Source organism: Podarcis bocagei (genome assembly GCF_964188305.1).
Source record: "Podarcis bocagei genome assembly, chromosome: 1".
NCBI classification, from domain to species: domain Eukaryota; kingdom Metazoa; phylum Chordata; class Lepidosauria; order Squamata; family Lacertidae; genus Podarcis; species Podarcis bocagei.
In genome coordinates, this window is record NC_138125.1 from 127,044,053 (window position 1) to 127,060,141 (window position 16,089).

Below are 16,089 nucleotides of genomic sequence, written 5' to 3' on the forward strand. Positions count from 1 at the left end.
AATTCTCGATCATAAGAAATTCGGGCCTAAACTGCTTAAAAAGAAGTGGATTTTAACATCAGGAAGGAGCTGGATGAGAAATACATAAATACGAGATCAGCTGTCATCTGCAATCAGTTTGAACGCATTATATAAGCAAAGCCGGAGAAAAGAGAAATGAGCTACCGCTAGCGGCTATTGTTTCTTTTCCCCCTTTTGACTCGCTAAAAACTAACTTTTTAGAAGACATAAAGTATCTTAAGAAGAAACCAAGTTAAAAGGGGGAGCAGAGGGTTTAAATTTGGAACTTTGAAGGTCCTCTTTGTAACTGTGAGGGGAAAAGACAGAGAAAACGATCCCAGCTTCACTTTTTTAAAAAAACTGTGCAATGGAAGAAGAGCTTCCGACTCCATTACTTGTCCCTTTGTTTGCCTTTTAGTAACTACGGAAGGATTTTTTTCTTTTTAATTGGGGTTTTTTTCTGCATACATCTTTTGAGTTACATATCTACTGGTCACCTATAATTTGGTTTACAAATTTATTATTATTATTATTATTATTATTATTATTATTATTATTAGGAAATCCCTAAATAAAGTTTGAGATCGCTCTCTTAACTTTTTGGAGTTTGGGCCCCTTGTGGACAGAAGGAAAATTACAATTTGTTTTTTTCTGCTTGCTCTTCTTTGTTCTCCTTGACTTTGCTGATTTGTTGTTTTTGTCCCTCTAGTGGGGGCTGGATGTTTTTGGTTCTTCCCTTTCTCCTCAGCAACGGATTTTGGTGAATTATTTGTTTGGATGGTTCTTTATTTAAACATATGTGAGGCCTAACTTCAAGAAGGATTATATTTTTTCTTTTTTTCTTTGTTATTTGGATACAACTTATTTGGAGACTATTTTAAACTCATCAATATAATTATGAAAAATTTATAAAACTTTTTAAATTTTTCAGCATTAAAGTGGATTATAAAATTAAATTGGAAAAAAGAAAAAGTGGTTTATAAACTGGATTATAATTTGATTATAAAGGATCGAAAAGGATTAGCCTAATTGGTGGCAGAATATCTGGAACCTCAAATTTTGAATTAATTTTCTTTTTTGTGTGTTTGCTGGTGGAGAGTGAATTTCTTGGGGGCACAACTTGAATAAACTGAAATATAAATTGGATTATAATTGGAATACCGTGACTTTTAAAAGGAATAGCCTAATTGGTGGCAAGAAGAATATATTCATCTGGCTTGTGTCTCCAACTATTTATTTTTTAAATCTACGGATCCGATTGGGCTGAAGATACTTCAAGCTTTGTAAGGGGAAATTCGAAGTGGGAATAAACAAAAGACTAATTATAAATTTTATAATATATAAATTATCAAATTTGAACGCAATTGGATATATTTGTATTTGGGGTTAGGTCTACATAAGATTGGTTGAAGTGGTGGTGGGATCTTATTTAACACAAGTCTAATTTGGATGACTAAGTGAGAAGTGTTTAAAGTATATTTGTGGGAATGTCTCACCAACCGAAGAAAGGAGAGGAGGGGGGAACACCAGGAGATAGAAGAGGATCAAAGCAGGAATCAGATTTCAAAGGAGAAATATTAAGAATGTTTGCAGAAATTAGGCAAAGTGAAAAGAATTTAGAGGACAAACTAGAACAAGTGGATACGAGAATTGAACAGGTAGATACGAGAATTGGGAAAATGGACCCAAAAATTGATGAGACAGTAAAGGAATTGAAAGGACAAATTAAAGAAGTATCTAAAAGAGCACAATCTTTGGAAGAAGGAATGAAGAAGACAAGAGCTGAAATGAAGGAAGTGAAGTGTGAGGAAGAGAAAATTAAAGTGGGTTTATCAGAAGTTAATAAGTCACAGGAGGAGATATGGGATGCAATTGCTATGAATGAACTGAGGCAGAGGGAAGTGAACCTCAGGCTGAGAGCTGTGCCTGAGGTTCAAGGTGAAAATATCAGAGATAAATTAGTAATGGAGATAGCGCAATGGCTGGAGCTACAAAAGGAAGAGGTCAAGAGAACTGTACAGAATGCATTTAGGATGAGAGTAAGAACAACCAAATCAAGGAAAGTTCCTGGAGATTGCTTAATTACTTTTAAGGACAGAGAATTGATAAATTTGATACTTCAAAAAAACAGAGAAGAAAGACTGAATATTGATGGGAATTATATAATTATTTTTAAAGATATTCCAGTCAGATTGTTGAAACGAAGAGATCCATATAAACCATCGGTCCAAATTCTTAAGAGGAACAAGATTGAATTCAAATGGGAATTCCCAGAGGGGATTTCCTTTGTTTACAAAAGCAAGAAACACAGACTTACCAGTCCAGAGGAAACAGGTAAATTTCAGAGACAATACAAGGAACTAACAGCAGAGGAAGGAGGAGGAGGAGGAGCAGTGGGAGGAGTAGGTCCTCTAGGGGGGAAATATCCGGAAGAGAAGGAGAAGAATGGGGAAAAGATGGACGAGGAACAAGAAGAGGAAGAACAAAAAGAGGATAGATTACAAAGAACAAATAAATTAAATCAATTTTAATCAGGAGGTCATCATGGCGTTGAAATTATGGAATTGGAACATCAATGGAATTAACGATAGGAAAAAACGAAACAAAATTGAACAATATTTAAAAAAGAAAAACTTGGACATTATCTGTCTTCAAGAGACACATGTGGCAAGGAAACACAGAAAAATTTTGATCAATAACAGATTAGGAAATGAATTCATATCTTCTGACAAAGGGAAAAAGAGAGGGGTTGTATTATATGTAAGGAAAAAAATTGAAGCTCAGCAAATCTTCAAGGACGAAGAAGGAAGAATAATTGCTATTCAGGTCAAATGGCAAGGCGAAAAATTAATAATTGTCGGGATCTATGCACCTAATGGAAACAAGACTGATTTCTATAAAAATTTGGAAGAAAGATTATTTGAATATATGGATCAAAAAATCATATTAATGGGAGACATGAATGGAGTAGTTTCAATGGAAATGGACAGATTAAGACATAAAGAAGTTAGCAAAGAAGGAAAACTACCCAAGACTTTCTTTTCAATGACGAAAAACTGTAACTTAATTGACGTTTGGAGACTCAGACATCCATTAGAGAAACAGTTCACATTTTATTCAGAACCAAATCAGTCAATGTCAAGAATAGATCAAATTTGGGTCTCAAATGAATTAATTCCAAGAATTCGACAAATTGAAATTCAGCCAAGAGTAATTTCAGACCACAGTCCGATAAAATTGGAGATTAAAGGTTATGAAGAAAGGTCATTTAGATGGAGAATTAATTATTACCTCTTGGATGACCAAAAAATCATACAAGAGGCGCAAAAGAAGTTGATGGAATATTTAATGGACAATACTAACAAAGGCACAAAGATGAGTACAGTTTGGGACGCAAGTAAGGCGGTAATGAGAGGATTCTTCATCCAACAGAATGCGATTAAAAACAAGAACAAAGGAAAGAAGGAAATTTTAAAACAAATAATGGACAATGAACAAAAATTAATCAAGAAACCGAACAATTTAAAAATAAAACAAAACATCAAAGTTTTGCAAACGCAGTTCGCAATGATAATAAACAAAGAGGTGGAATGGAATATTAAAAAGCTAAGACAAATAAATTTTGAGTTTGCCAACAAGTCAGGTAAATGGCTTGCATGGCAAATTAAGAAAAGAAAGGAACAAAACACAATCAACAAAATTATTGTGGATGGAGAAGAGATAGAGAACCCGAAAGGCATCAGAAAAGGATTCTTGGACTTTTACAATCATTTGTATAGAAACAGAGAAAAGAACAATATGAAGAAAATAGAAAGATATTTAAAAGAAAAAAAGGTGCAAAAGATCCCGACAGAAAAGAAAGACAGACTGAACGCCCCAATTGAGAATGAGGAAATAATAGAGGTCATAAAAGAATTGAAAAAAGGAAAGGCTCCAGGGCCAGATGGATTTACATCTAGGTATTACAAAGAACTGAGGCACACCCTGAAGGTACCATTGAAAGAAGTCATGAATAGCATTTTGAAGGAAAAAGATATTCCGGAAACTTGGAAAGAAGCCTTTATCACACTTATTCCTAAGCAAGATTCCGATTTAACACAAGTCAAGAACTATAGGCCGATTTCATTGTTGAATATAGACTACAATATTTTTTCTGGAATATTAGCAAAAAGATTAAAAAAGGTATTGCAAGAATTTATTCACGAAGATCAGGCAGGTTTTCTTCCAGGCAGGCAGATGAAAGATAATGTTAGAAACATAATTAATACTTTGGAATATCTGACTGCTAGGAATGAGAAACAAGCTATATTAATGTTTGTAGATGCAGAGAAGGCATTTGATAATATATCATGGGAATTTATGTTAAAAAATTTAGAATACATGGAGGTGGGGAATGATTTTTATAATGGAATAAGGGTGATTTATACAGAACAAAGAGCTAAATTAATTGTGAATAATGTAATTCCAGAAGAAGTGAAGATACTGAAAGGTACAAGACAGGGATGTCCTCTTTCGCCACTGCTATTCATAATGGTTCTGGAAGTCCTTCTGAGTTCAATCAGACAAAATGAATTAATAAAAGGGGTGACAGTAGGTCAAAACGAATATAAAGTTAAAGCCTTTGCCGATGACCTAGTAATAACGATAGAAGATCCTTTAAAAAGTTTAAACGAGGTGTTAGAGGAGATTGAACAATTTGGCAAGGTGGCCAGGTTTATATTAAATAAGGGGAAAAAACCCAGTAATTGTTAAGAATATGGACCAGAGTGTAATAGAAACAATGCAACGAGAAACAGGGATTGAAGTGGCAAAGAAGGTAAAATACTTGGGAATACGGTTAACTTCAAAAAATATTGATTTATTTCAAAACAACTATATACCGGTGTGGAACAGAATCAAAAAAGATCTGGAAGTTTGGGGAAGGATGAAACTTTCTTTTTGGGGCAGAATTTCAACGATCAAAATGAGTGTATTTCCAAAGATGTTATTTTTGTTTCAAATGATTCCTATACTTAAGGACTAGAAGGGACGAGCCTTGCATATTCTTAGATAAATGGACAGTTGCCTGGCAACAGTCACCAAATGAAGATGCCTCTAAAAAAATCAGCCTGTGTTGATACACCACCCTCAGTTCTACAGGTATGGGGTTATATACAAATACTACTACTACTACTACTACTACTAATAATAATAATAATAATATCAGAGAATATATTCATAGCAAGTAGCTTACTGTTGACATGTGTGGGGAACCTCTGACCTTCCAGATGTTTCTGAACTACAACTTCCATCATCCATAGCCACTAGCATGATGGGTGTTTAAGTTCAGCAACATTTCCAGGGCCACATGTTCTCCACACCTGTGCTACAGTATCAAAAGACTGACCCAAGTGACCAGCTGTTCTACTCGAGCTACATATGACCCAGTGAGGAATCCAGTATGAACTACCATGGGAAGTGAAACAGGTTGTTATCTTATCAGTGTAGCATAGTGGTCACAGTGTCAGACTAGGCACCTGGGAGACCTGGGTTCAAATTCCTTTCAGCCTTGAAGCTCGGCTGTCTTCCTGAGCCCAGTCAGCCTAACCTACCCACCAGAGTTGTTGTGAGAATAAAATATGGGGGAAAGGAACGAGTGCCATGTGTGTTAGCTTGAGTTCTTTGGAGGAAAGGTGAGATATACATGCAATAAAACAAGTAAAGAAATCGGGCAGCAAAGCATTTTCTCTGTAGGCTGTCATGCGCCAAGGATGCCTTTCAGGTGCCGGCAAGAAATATGCTGATGTGTGCCCTGTGTCGCATGGCTCCCAAGGATTTATTTTTAAGGGACTGGAATGAAACACCCGGGGCAAGCAAACAAACAGGGAAAGTGGACTTCCATCTAAAACTTAATGAAGTGTTCTCCCCCTCCCAGCCTTCTTTCATCCACCTGTGCTAAAGAGACTGGTGGGTTGTAGCATCACAAAGGCACCATTCTAATTACAATTTTCTGAAAGTTAAAAACCAAAGGAAAAGGGAATGGTAGGGAGCCAGTTTCTGTTTGGGGGAGGGAGGGAGTTGTTCAAAGCCACAGAAGCTTTTTTCAAAAAAGCTTCTGCAACTCTTTTGAAATTACTGAAAGGTATTCATTAAGCCAAGAGTTTGTTTGTTTTCCCACCGAGATTAGTAGGAGGTGGTCGATGGCCAAGGAGATCAAAAAGTGCTCGGGCTACTTGTTGCGCAGCAGAGGCCAAAACACAGAGAAGTAATTAGAAGGTCAAAACCCACCATCATAATAACCAGACGCCCACCAAGAGGAAGAGGGAGGCTTGGTGGAGTCGCTACTTACCTTTGTTGCAAATGTGTGTGACCAGTCAATTGGGGATTGCATTTTCACTGAGGTGGTCCAAAGGAAATGTGACAACATGGAGCTTTCTTTCTTATTAAAATTTGTTGGGAGTTACTTTTTTGGAAAGTGTAATACTTCAGCAAGGGAAAGAGGTTTGCACAACAGCTTGTGCTTGCTTTTGTTGTTGTTGTTTAGTCGTTTAGTTGTGTCCGACTCTTCGTGACCCCATGGACCAGAGCACGCCAGGCACTCCTGTCTTCCACTGCCTCCTGCAGTTTGGTCAAACTCATGTTAGTAGCTTCAAGAACACTGTCCATCCATCTCGTCCTCTGTCGTCCCCTTCTCCTTGTGCCCTCCATCTTTCCCAACATCAGGGTCTTTTCCAGGGAGTCTTCTCTTCTCATGAGGTGGCCAAAGTATTGGAACCTCAGCTTCACAATCTGTCCTTCCAGTGAGCACTCAGGGCTGATTTCCTTAAGAATGGAGAGGTTTGATCTTCTTGCAGTCCACGGGACTCTCAAGAGTCTCCTCCAGCACCATAATTCAGAAGCATCGATTCTTCGGCAATCAGCCTTCTTTATGGTCCAGCTCTCACTTCCATACATCACTACTGGGAAAACCATCGCTTTAGTGCTTGCTTTTAGCATGGTCTAAAAGCTGCACAGCAGAGCAAAAAGTCAACTGGTGAAGCACATGAGTAGATAATGAGATGCTACACCAGTGGCCATCTCTCATGAGCTTTCCCATCCTCAAGGGCAGTGTTTCCCAAACCTGGGTCCCCACCTGTTATTGGACTGCAACTCCCACCATCCCTGACTACTGAGTATTTCAGCTAGGGATGATGGGAGTTGTAGTCCAACAACAGCTGGAGACCCAAGTTTGGGAAACAATGTTCTAGGGCTGAGGTCTTTTCAGGTTTTAGAATATGATGTTAGGGTCATGGTGTCCCTTGGGCTGCTTCAGACACTGCCTGTTCCAGCAGTCTACCCATGTTCTTTTCATTTCACACTTCAGCTGAAAGCCACAGGACGAGACCGTTTCACTCTCACCAAGGGACAGAAGGACCTATCAAGTTTGGTGCTTCCAGTTTCTCATTTTTCCAGCCTCAAATTCAGTTCTCCAAATTTTTGGAGCAATTTTGATTTTTTAAAAAAATCATACGAATTTTCAGAATTTTGGTGTACATTTCTTCCAATGAACACATTTTTGTAGGCGGTTTGGACTAATGTGAGCATTTTTGCAAGCATTTTCTCCCAATATTACGCATTTTGTTTGTTATTTCATTTTCACCAACCTATTCCTTTTCATATGATTTTTTTTTTCTAAAATAGGTGTGGCTGGAGAACAACATTGCAAAATTCAGAAAAGTGCGAATTTTGGAGGATGGCTTTGTTTTGATTTGCACATCGTTTCAAAATGTGTGGATCAGATAGGTTTGCCTTTAAATTCATTGAGTCAAATTTCTCTTCCATCCCTTCTCTCACCTTTTGGATTACACCCTTGCCAGGTGGGTTAAAAATAGATCTGTGAAGTTTGTACTACACATTTGAAAACAGGTAGCCCCCTTTCTTTTAGAGAGTGGTGTAGTGCTTTAAGTGTTGACCAGAACCTACGAGACCAGGGTTCAAATCCCCACTCAGCCATGAAGCTCACTGGGACAGTCAATGCTTCTACACCTTGCTTAACAGGTTTGTTGTGAGGATTAAATGAAGAGGGGAGAAGCATGTACCTTGTGATCTTTGGGATATAAATGCAATAAATAAATAAATAGTACCTGGGTGAAAAAGCAGTGTGAGAGACAAAAGAGAGAAGTAAAGAGATGGAATAGGAGACAGGCAAGAATAAGGAATGCACGTGGGCTGCAAATGCAATTATTTGTACTTAGGCTTCCTTTTAGTTAAGGGCGGGGGCTAGATAAAGGCTTCACAAAAGAGGTATTGTTGTTCTTTTCAGCCTGCGTAAAGCCTCGATCCATAAAACAAGGGAGGAACCCTAATTTGTATTGGCATCTGCATCTAGATCTTCAACATTTGTATTAGGATGTTCAGAATAGAGAGGGACAAAAGCCAATACAAATTAGGGTTGAATATTGGAGCACAAATACAATATTGCAGCCCCACCGGCTCTTTCCTGTCCTCCTCTTATAACTTTTTCTTCCTTCTGTTATTGCCGTAGTTATTGACTGCGGGTGGTGCTGTGGTCTAAACCACTGAGCCTCTTAGGCTTGCTGATCAGAAGTTTGGCGGTTTGAATCCCTGCGACAGGGTGAGCTCCCGTTGCTCTGTCCTAGCTCCTGCCAACCTAGCATTTCGAAAGCACACCAGTGTGAGTAGATAAATAGGTACCACTGCAGCAGGATGTTAAATGGCATTTCCATGTGCTCTGATTTCCATTGCACCAGAAGTGGTTTAGTCATGCTGGTCACATGACCCAGAAAGCTGTCTGTGGACAAACACCGGCTCCCTCAGCCTGAAAGCGAGATGAGCGCCACAACCCCAAGGTCAGCTTTGACTGGACTTAACCATTCAGAGGTCCTTTACCTTTACCTTTACCTTTACCTAGTTGTTGACAGATGTCTAAGTGTAATATCTGTTGGATAGATGGACATTTGCACATATCTTAATAATAGTGCCCAACAAACAGTTCTCCGCTTCCTACTCATATAATTTACTATACAGTGGTACCTCGGGTTAAGTACTTAATTCGTTCTGGAGGTCCGTTCTTAACCTGAAACTGTTCTTAACCTGAAGCACCACTTTAGCTAATGGAGCCTCCCACTGCCACCACACGATTTCTGTTCTCCTCCTGAAGCAAAGTTCTTAACCTGAAGCACTATTTCTGGGTTAGTGGAGTCTGTAACCTTAAGTGTATGTAACCCGAGGTACCACTGTACTCATATAATTTACTATATACCTATATTCATTTTTAAAGTTCAAATGTCCCCCCTTGCTTTTCAATGATAATTATTTTATGGATATTTGTTTTATGGATTTCAGCTGTGCTTTTACTTAAAATCTGATTTATGTTCTGCTTCACAGGGCTTAAGTCATTCACGAATGACAGTATCGCAGGCATCTGTTTGACCACTATGAGAACAGCATGCTAAACTCGATGAGCCATTGGCCAGATGCATCAGCCTCTTCTTATGTTCTGATGGTATCCAACTCACACATCCCAATCATTGCAAGGATTTGCATTTGTGGAACAGAACCTCAGCCCTCTCCTCCCCAGTGCATACCCCACTTCCTCCTCAAATTTATTCCAGAGGAATAAAATTTTTAGTTTCTTCTCTAGCACGGTGAATCGTCAGTTTGGTTGCGGCCCCAATGGTGGCCTCATTTCCTGTCACGGTGTTTCCTGAGTCTCAGACAAAAGCAAACGTTTAATGTGTGAAGTAGAAGTTGGAAGCTAGCACAGTGATTGGTCAGTTTTGTTGTTACAACCTCTGATGGCAGCTTCATTTCCTTTCCCAGTGTTTCCTGAGTCTCAGACGGAAGCGAGCGTTTAATGTGTGAAGCAGTGTGGAATGTGGATGTGTGGTGTTTTACTCATTAAAGTTTGGCCTCGTTGAGGGGCAGTATTTCAATATGAGTAGGAAATGAGGCAATGCATGTTCTTTGTACTTTCGTCCATTTACTGTATTTATTTTTCCCAATTTGAACTATAAAATGATGCTTTTCTTGAGTCAAAATGAGAGTACCCCTAAACATTTTTTTTTAGAAAAGAAGCACTGCCTAGAACAAATTTAGGGGTGTATGAGAGGATGGGAGAAAGTTCTGTTTGTACAAGCATAAATCTTTGTGCTGGCAGGATGCGTTGGTTAGATCTCCTACCCCCAAACTATCTAAAATTAATAAATAGGAGCAAAAGCTAACAGCTTTCTTTCTTTCTTTCTTTCTTTCTTTCTTTCTTTCTTTCTTTCTTTCTTTCTGGTAGCTGCTTGTTTCAGTAACAAACCTTCTGGCTTGAAAGAAAGAAAGGATCTTTCAGGCCAAGATCTTCAGCACAGACAGGCATAATGAAACACATACTGAGAAAAGGAATAAAAAATGGAGATGATTAAAGCTTTGGGAAGCCAAACAGTGAGTAGGTTTCTCGTGGCTTAAGGGATTACGTGCTTCCTAAGGTGGCTGTCGCTGCAGCGCATGGGGCAAGGAGGAGAAAAAAGGAAATCAATGGATGAGCTTCCAGCACCATTTCGACAAATATGTAACGCCAGAACGGTTAAGATTTAGCAGCCGGGAGCCAGTGGGTGCCTTTTTTCTCCATATGACTTTTCATGTACTTTCTATCGACGCAGGCAGCTAGGCAATGCTCTCATACGCACACTTGAAATAAGAAAAAGATGGGGAGATGTTAGTGTTTTATTGTCGGCAGGTATAGCTGTGAAGTCATCTAAAAGGGGGGTGGGCTTCAGGGTTAAGGGTTTTCTCTCTCTCTGCGAGTTTGTCTTTCCTCTCTCACGGTGTAACAAGAAGATATAAATGCAATTATTTATATCAAGTGTAACATACTCCCCACCGCCGAAGCTTATTCATTTATTCAAAGAGATGCATTTTCCAGGAGTTTTGCTTCTACAGATGGCTTAGCTAAGAACACTATCTGGAGCAAATATACACAAACGTTGGCAGCCTTGCCAAGAAACAAGATTAGATTTTAAACACATTCACACATACCCCAAATCCTCAGCAGAACCAGAAAAGTGTATTTGTGTAGACTGTTTTAGGCTGCAGTCCCAGTTTGCGTTAGGAGTAATCCCTACTGAGCTCAGTGGAGTTAGTATATATGTATAAAGGTAAAAAGTTAAACGATCCCTGGATGGTTAAGTCCAGTCGAATACAACAATGGGGTACAACGCTCATCTTGCTTCAGGCTGAGGGAGTCGGTGTTTGTCCACAGACAGCTTTCCGGGCCATGTGGCCAGCATGACTAAACTGCTTCTGGTGCAACGGAACACCACGACGGAATCCAGAGCACACGGAAATGCTGTTTACCTTCCCACTGCAGTGGTACCTATTTATCTACTTGCACTTGTGTGCTTTTGAACTGCTGGGTTGGCAGGAGCTGGGACAGAGCAACAGGAGCTCACCCTGTCGCACGGACTCGAACTGCGGACCTTCTGATCGGCAAACCCAAGAGACTCGGTGGTTTAGACCACAGCGCCACCCGTGTCCTGTTGTATAGAATTGTATAGAGCTGTACAGTGAATTAAACTTTGAGACCAGGTGTTAGGAACATCAAACCAGGGACCGAATGCAACCTTCATGGCATCCCTCAGAATTCTTCCCAGGCTCGTTACCCCTTCTCAAGTCCTTTTGCTGAGATAGAACTCTCATTGCTTCCCTGGAGGGTGCCTCTGAAACGGAACATGTTCACAAGCTGTTATTCAGAATGGTGCATGTATTGAATATCATATACACACACAGACAGAAAGAGCTAAGAATTACATGCGCAAGATAGTTGGGCACCAGACCTTCTTTTGGATTGCCAACCCCCGAGAGCCAGTGTGGTGTAGTGGTTAAGAGCGGTAGACTCATAATCTGGGGAATCAGGTTCATGTCTCTGCTCCTCCACCTGCAGCTGCTGGGTGACCTTGGGCCAGTCACACTTCTCTGAAGTCTCTCAGCCCCACTCACCTCACAGAGTGTTTGTTGTGGGGGAGGAAGGGAAAGGAGAATGTTAGCCGCTTTGAGACTCCTTCAGGTAGTGATAAAGTGGGATATCAAATCCAAACTCTTCTCCTTAATTCCAAACTAAGAGGCTGACCCAGGGGTTTTTAAGAACATAAGGGGTGGAGCAAAGGCTCATCTGGTCCAGCATTCTGTTCTCACAGTGGCAACTAGATGCCTCTGGGTAGCCCACAAGCAGGACATGTGTGCAGCCATACCTCCTGCTCATAATCTCTGAAAACTGACATTCAGAGGTCAACTGCCTCTGATCCTGCAGACAGCACAAAGCCGCCATGATGCGTAGCTGGGATCATCAAAAATATTTGGTAACGTTACTTCTGGACCACATGCAACAGCCTTGGGGGGTGATTAGAAATGAGTGAATCTCAACCAAGAGAATGCTGTTGAATAATCCATTCCACCAGGGTGCAGAGGTGCATAATGCTGTAGCATTTGTAGGCAATGAAATTGGACACTCAGCACTCCATTGGCTTAGACTCGTAATCTGGGGAACCGGGTTCGCGTCTCCGCTCCTCCACATGCAGCTGCTGGGTGATCTTGGGCCAGTCACACTTCTCTGAAGTCTCTCAGCCCCACTCACCTCACAGAGTGTTTGTTGTGGGGGAGGAAGGGAAAGGAGAATGTTAGCCGCTGGCCTGGCTGCTACCCCTGCTGATCGGCAGCCAGGCTTTTTCGTTTCCCTTTTCCCCCTCCTCCTCGTGGTCTGCTGTCCCCATCATCCCTTGCCAGGCCTTTCGCTGGGGACAGACCTTCGCAAAATGTCCTGGCCGCTGACAAAGGAAACACTTCTTGGTAGTTTTCCACTCCTTTTTCCGGACCTCAATGGCGTTTGAAACTTCGCGCGCGCGCGCTCCATCGATTTCCATTGGCTCTGCGGCCTGGGAAGGCTCCCTCAGCATCTCAAGAATGCGATTGCCATGGAAATGCTCCCCCCTTATCTCCTGCTTCTCTTGAGCCCGCGCTTCCTGGCGTACACCAATCGCAAGCACAGTCTTTGTAAGCTGATCCGTCTCTCCTCCAGCCGCGCTGACAGGGTAGCGACATGTGCCCCTAGGCCTCGATTCCTCTCGACCAGACCTCGCACCATGGCTTCTTGCTCTGTCCCTCCGGCTGGTCCTGTCTGGCTCATCGTGCTGCGTTCCCCGGGCTGCACACAAGCAACGTCAGGGACGTAAAGGTTTCTAAGGGGTTGCTCGTGCGTAAGCAGGCAACTATCTCCCTGGCTGGGCGCGAACGCCTGGCCTGGCTGCCTAAGTAAACCTTATCTGTCCAGACGCCACTCACCCGTGGCTGCCTCAGTCGCTGGCAGAATTGGTCAGTGGGCGTTTCTTAAACTTCTTCCAGCAAAGAGGCTCCTTGACGCCTAGTCTCTGCCTACCCTCTCTGCGCGAAAGCCTTCTGCGTAAGGAGGGCGTGGGCAATGGAGGACCCCTACTCTTCCTGCTGGTCCCAGGCAAGGAGTCATGGGACCGCCTCGCCGCTTCCCCCATCTGTCCCCCTTCTCCACTGGTGCTACGCTGATTCTCTTCCCCAGAAGATGGGCTGCTTCTCCTGATCCCTGGACGCTCTCTGGAATCCCTCTGGATTTTGTTCTCTCCCTCCAGCACTGATGGCAGTTCCCTGACAATAGTAAAATATTATTATGTAATAGGATGTCCCTATTTTCATCGGAGAAAGGGTGCCACAACAGAGAAGGCCCTGTGCCATGTGAGCTACACCTACTGGTTGGAGAAAGATAAGGCCCGCCCCTTCCTGCTGCCCATGATACCTGCGCCAGTTGATAGGTCAGGAGGTGTTCTGACAGACAACTTTGTCCCAGGTTGTTAAAGGCCCAGGCATTGCCTTTGTGGCTTTGGAATCACAGAAATTTGGCATTGCTACATTCAGGTAAATGTTGGCTTTTCAGATTATAAAATTTCCATGTTGCCTGCTTCTAAGAATGACTTTGCAGATATTCTTTTGGTAAGGAAAATACACAATGAGATTTTGAATTTACAGACCCTACAAAGTAATTTCTGCAGTCCATGGGTGGCACTAGCCAATTGCCAGTTCCCATCTTGTACATCACACTGAGCTATGGTTCTATCTCTGGCAAAACATACCTGAGCATTTAGCCTTTTTTAATGCTGTGAAATGATGTGGTTTCTTTCAAACTCAGTGGAAACCTAACATAAATTGACCAAGTCCGTCACCAGTGTCAATTCATTATTTTTGTAGAAAAGCACCTTTACATAATGTGAAATGATTAATCATGTCTCAATAAAATCCCACACTCCTCTGTGCCAAACAGTCAAGAGGTTTAATTATACTGAACATTTTTTATGACAGTGTCATTTATTATATGTTCCTTTATGCCATCCATTTATACATTTTTTAATCACTTAGGTGGCCAATCAGGGTCCAATCATTGAATTAAGCATGAATTTGACATTCTGACTCATCCTGAATTGTCATGATTGTTCTTAACAACTTCCAACCTATCATTCGTCAAGGCATCGTTATTAACTAGCAATAGGATTGCAAGTCATATCAGAGTTGATTTTTGACATGTGGTGCTTGCATTGGGTTATGGCAATGCAAGTTACTTGCACAAAAGGATGTCAGGATTAACAGATGATGAGATATTCCTATGATAAGGTCAGCAGGCAAGTTTTTTAAACAGCAAAAATAATAGCCCGTGGGAGAGAAAATTCAGAACATGTAAAATCAATCCCAGCTAGGCTGTGACCCATCTCTATACTAAGTGGTAATATACTAAGTCCCTTTAGATGTTGTGGGACTCCAGCTTCCATCACCCCTTGCAATGGGGTGCTGTCATGGAGATGCAATGTAGCAAGACCTCTAGTTTGGCTCTGTAGGATATATATCCTAATAACAGGCAAAACAACTGGACACTGTGGGGCATCATTTGTCAGCAGTGATATAAGCTGGCGCTATTTCAAATTGTTGCTCACCTCTTCCCCGACATGATTATGAGAAGCTTCACAAATGTCCAATGCATGATGTTTTTACATCAACTGTTCCATCAGATTCAAGATAAAACAGCATGTGTCTGCTCATTAAGGGAAGAAAAAGTCAACTGGTAAAGGAAATGAGAGCGGTATAATTTAATTATGGCGCTTTGGGACATCCGTGTTGGGAAGTCAGATGGTCTTCTCCAACAGTAGCAGTGGAAAATATTGGGAATAATTTGTTTTTTCCAAAGGCTGCCTCCTTTCTTCAGTATCTGAAGAAATAAGGCATATAATTTCACATAATTTCATTTTTTAAAGCCTGTTAAGTGGAAGAGGGCCACGCCACTTAATAATATTTAAAATTATTGTTTGACAAAATTTATAGACCATTTAATAAAAAAAGAAAAGAAAAATCTAAACAGTTTCCACAAAGTAGTGTGAAATATTTATGAAATAATAAGAAATGGCTAAATGAGGCTGTTTTATAATGAATCATACTACTGATCTACATGTTGTATTGTCTACTCTAAGTGGCAGTGGCTCTCCCAGACCTCCTTTCCAATCTCTGTTGCCTGAGATCCTTCGAGCAGAGGTACCAGGATTTGAACCATTGTTGTTGTTGTTGTTTAGTCATTTAGTCATGTCCGACTCTTTGTGACCCCATGGACCAGAGCACACCAGACACTCCTGTCTTCCACTGCCTCCCGCAGTTTGGTCAAACTCATGTTGGTAGCTTTTCCAGGGAGTCTTCTCTTCTCATGAGGTGGCCAAAGCATTGGAACCTCAGCTTCACAATCTGTCCTTCCAGTGAGCACTCAGGGCTGATTTCCTTAAGAATGGATAGGTTTGATCTTCTTGCAGTCCATGGGACTCTCAAGAGTCTCCTCCAGCACCATAATTCAAAAGCATCAATTCTTCGGCGATCAGCCTTCTTTATGGTCCAGCTCTCACTTCCATACATCATTTGAACCATAACTCAATCCAATCTTCCTCCATGCTAAATGAATGTGACTTCTGCTTCAGGAATATCTGAGGAAGGTTACGGAGAACAGACTTCTGTTGAGCCCTACAAGAATTCTCCACACACAGATGCACAAATTGAATATATCATGCCTCA

General features: G+C 41.1%; 1 long non-coding RNA gene across 4 annotated transcripts in view; it reads left to right on the top strand.

The window, feature by feature from the left end:
- LOC308582155 overlaps positions 1–16,089 on the top strand; it is a 123,432-nt gene that overhangs the window by 2,418 nt on the left and 104,925 nt on the right. For 3 of the 4 annotated variants that reach the window (XR_014005523.1, XR_014005524.1, XR_014005525.1), the window contains exon 3: positions 10,265–10,414. This is a non-coding gene — a long non-coding RNA (uncharacterized lncRNA). The remainder of the gene's footprint in view (positions 1–10,264; positions 10,415–16,089) is intronic. The other variant, XR_014005526.1, reaches the window with a different exon arrangement.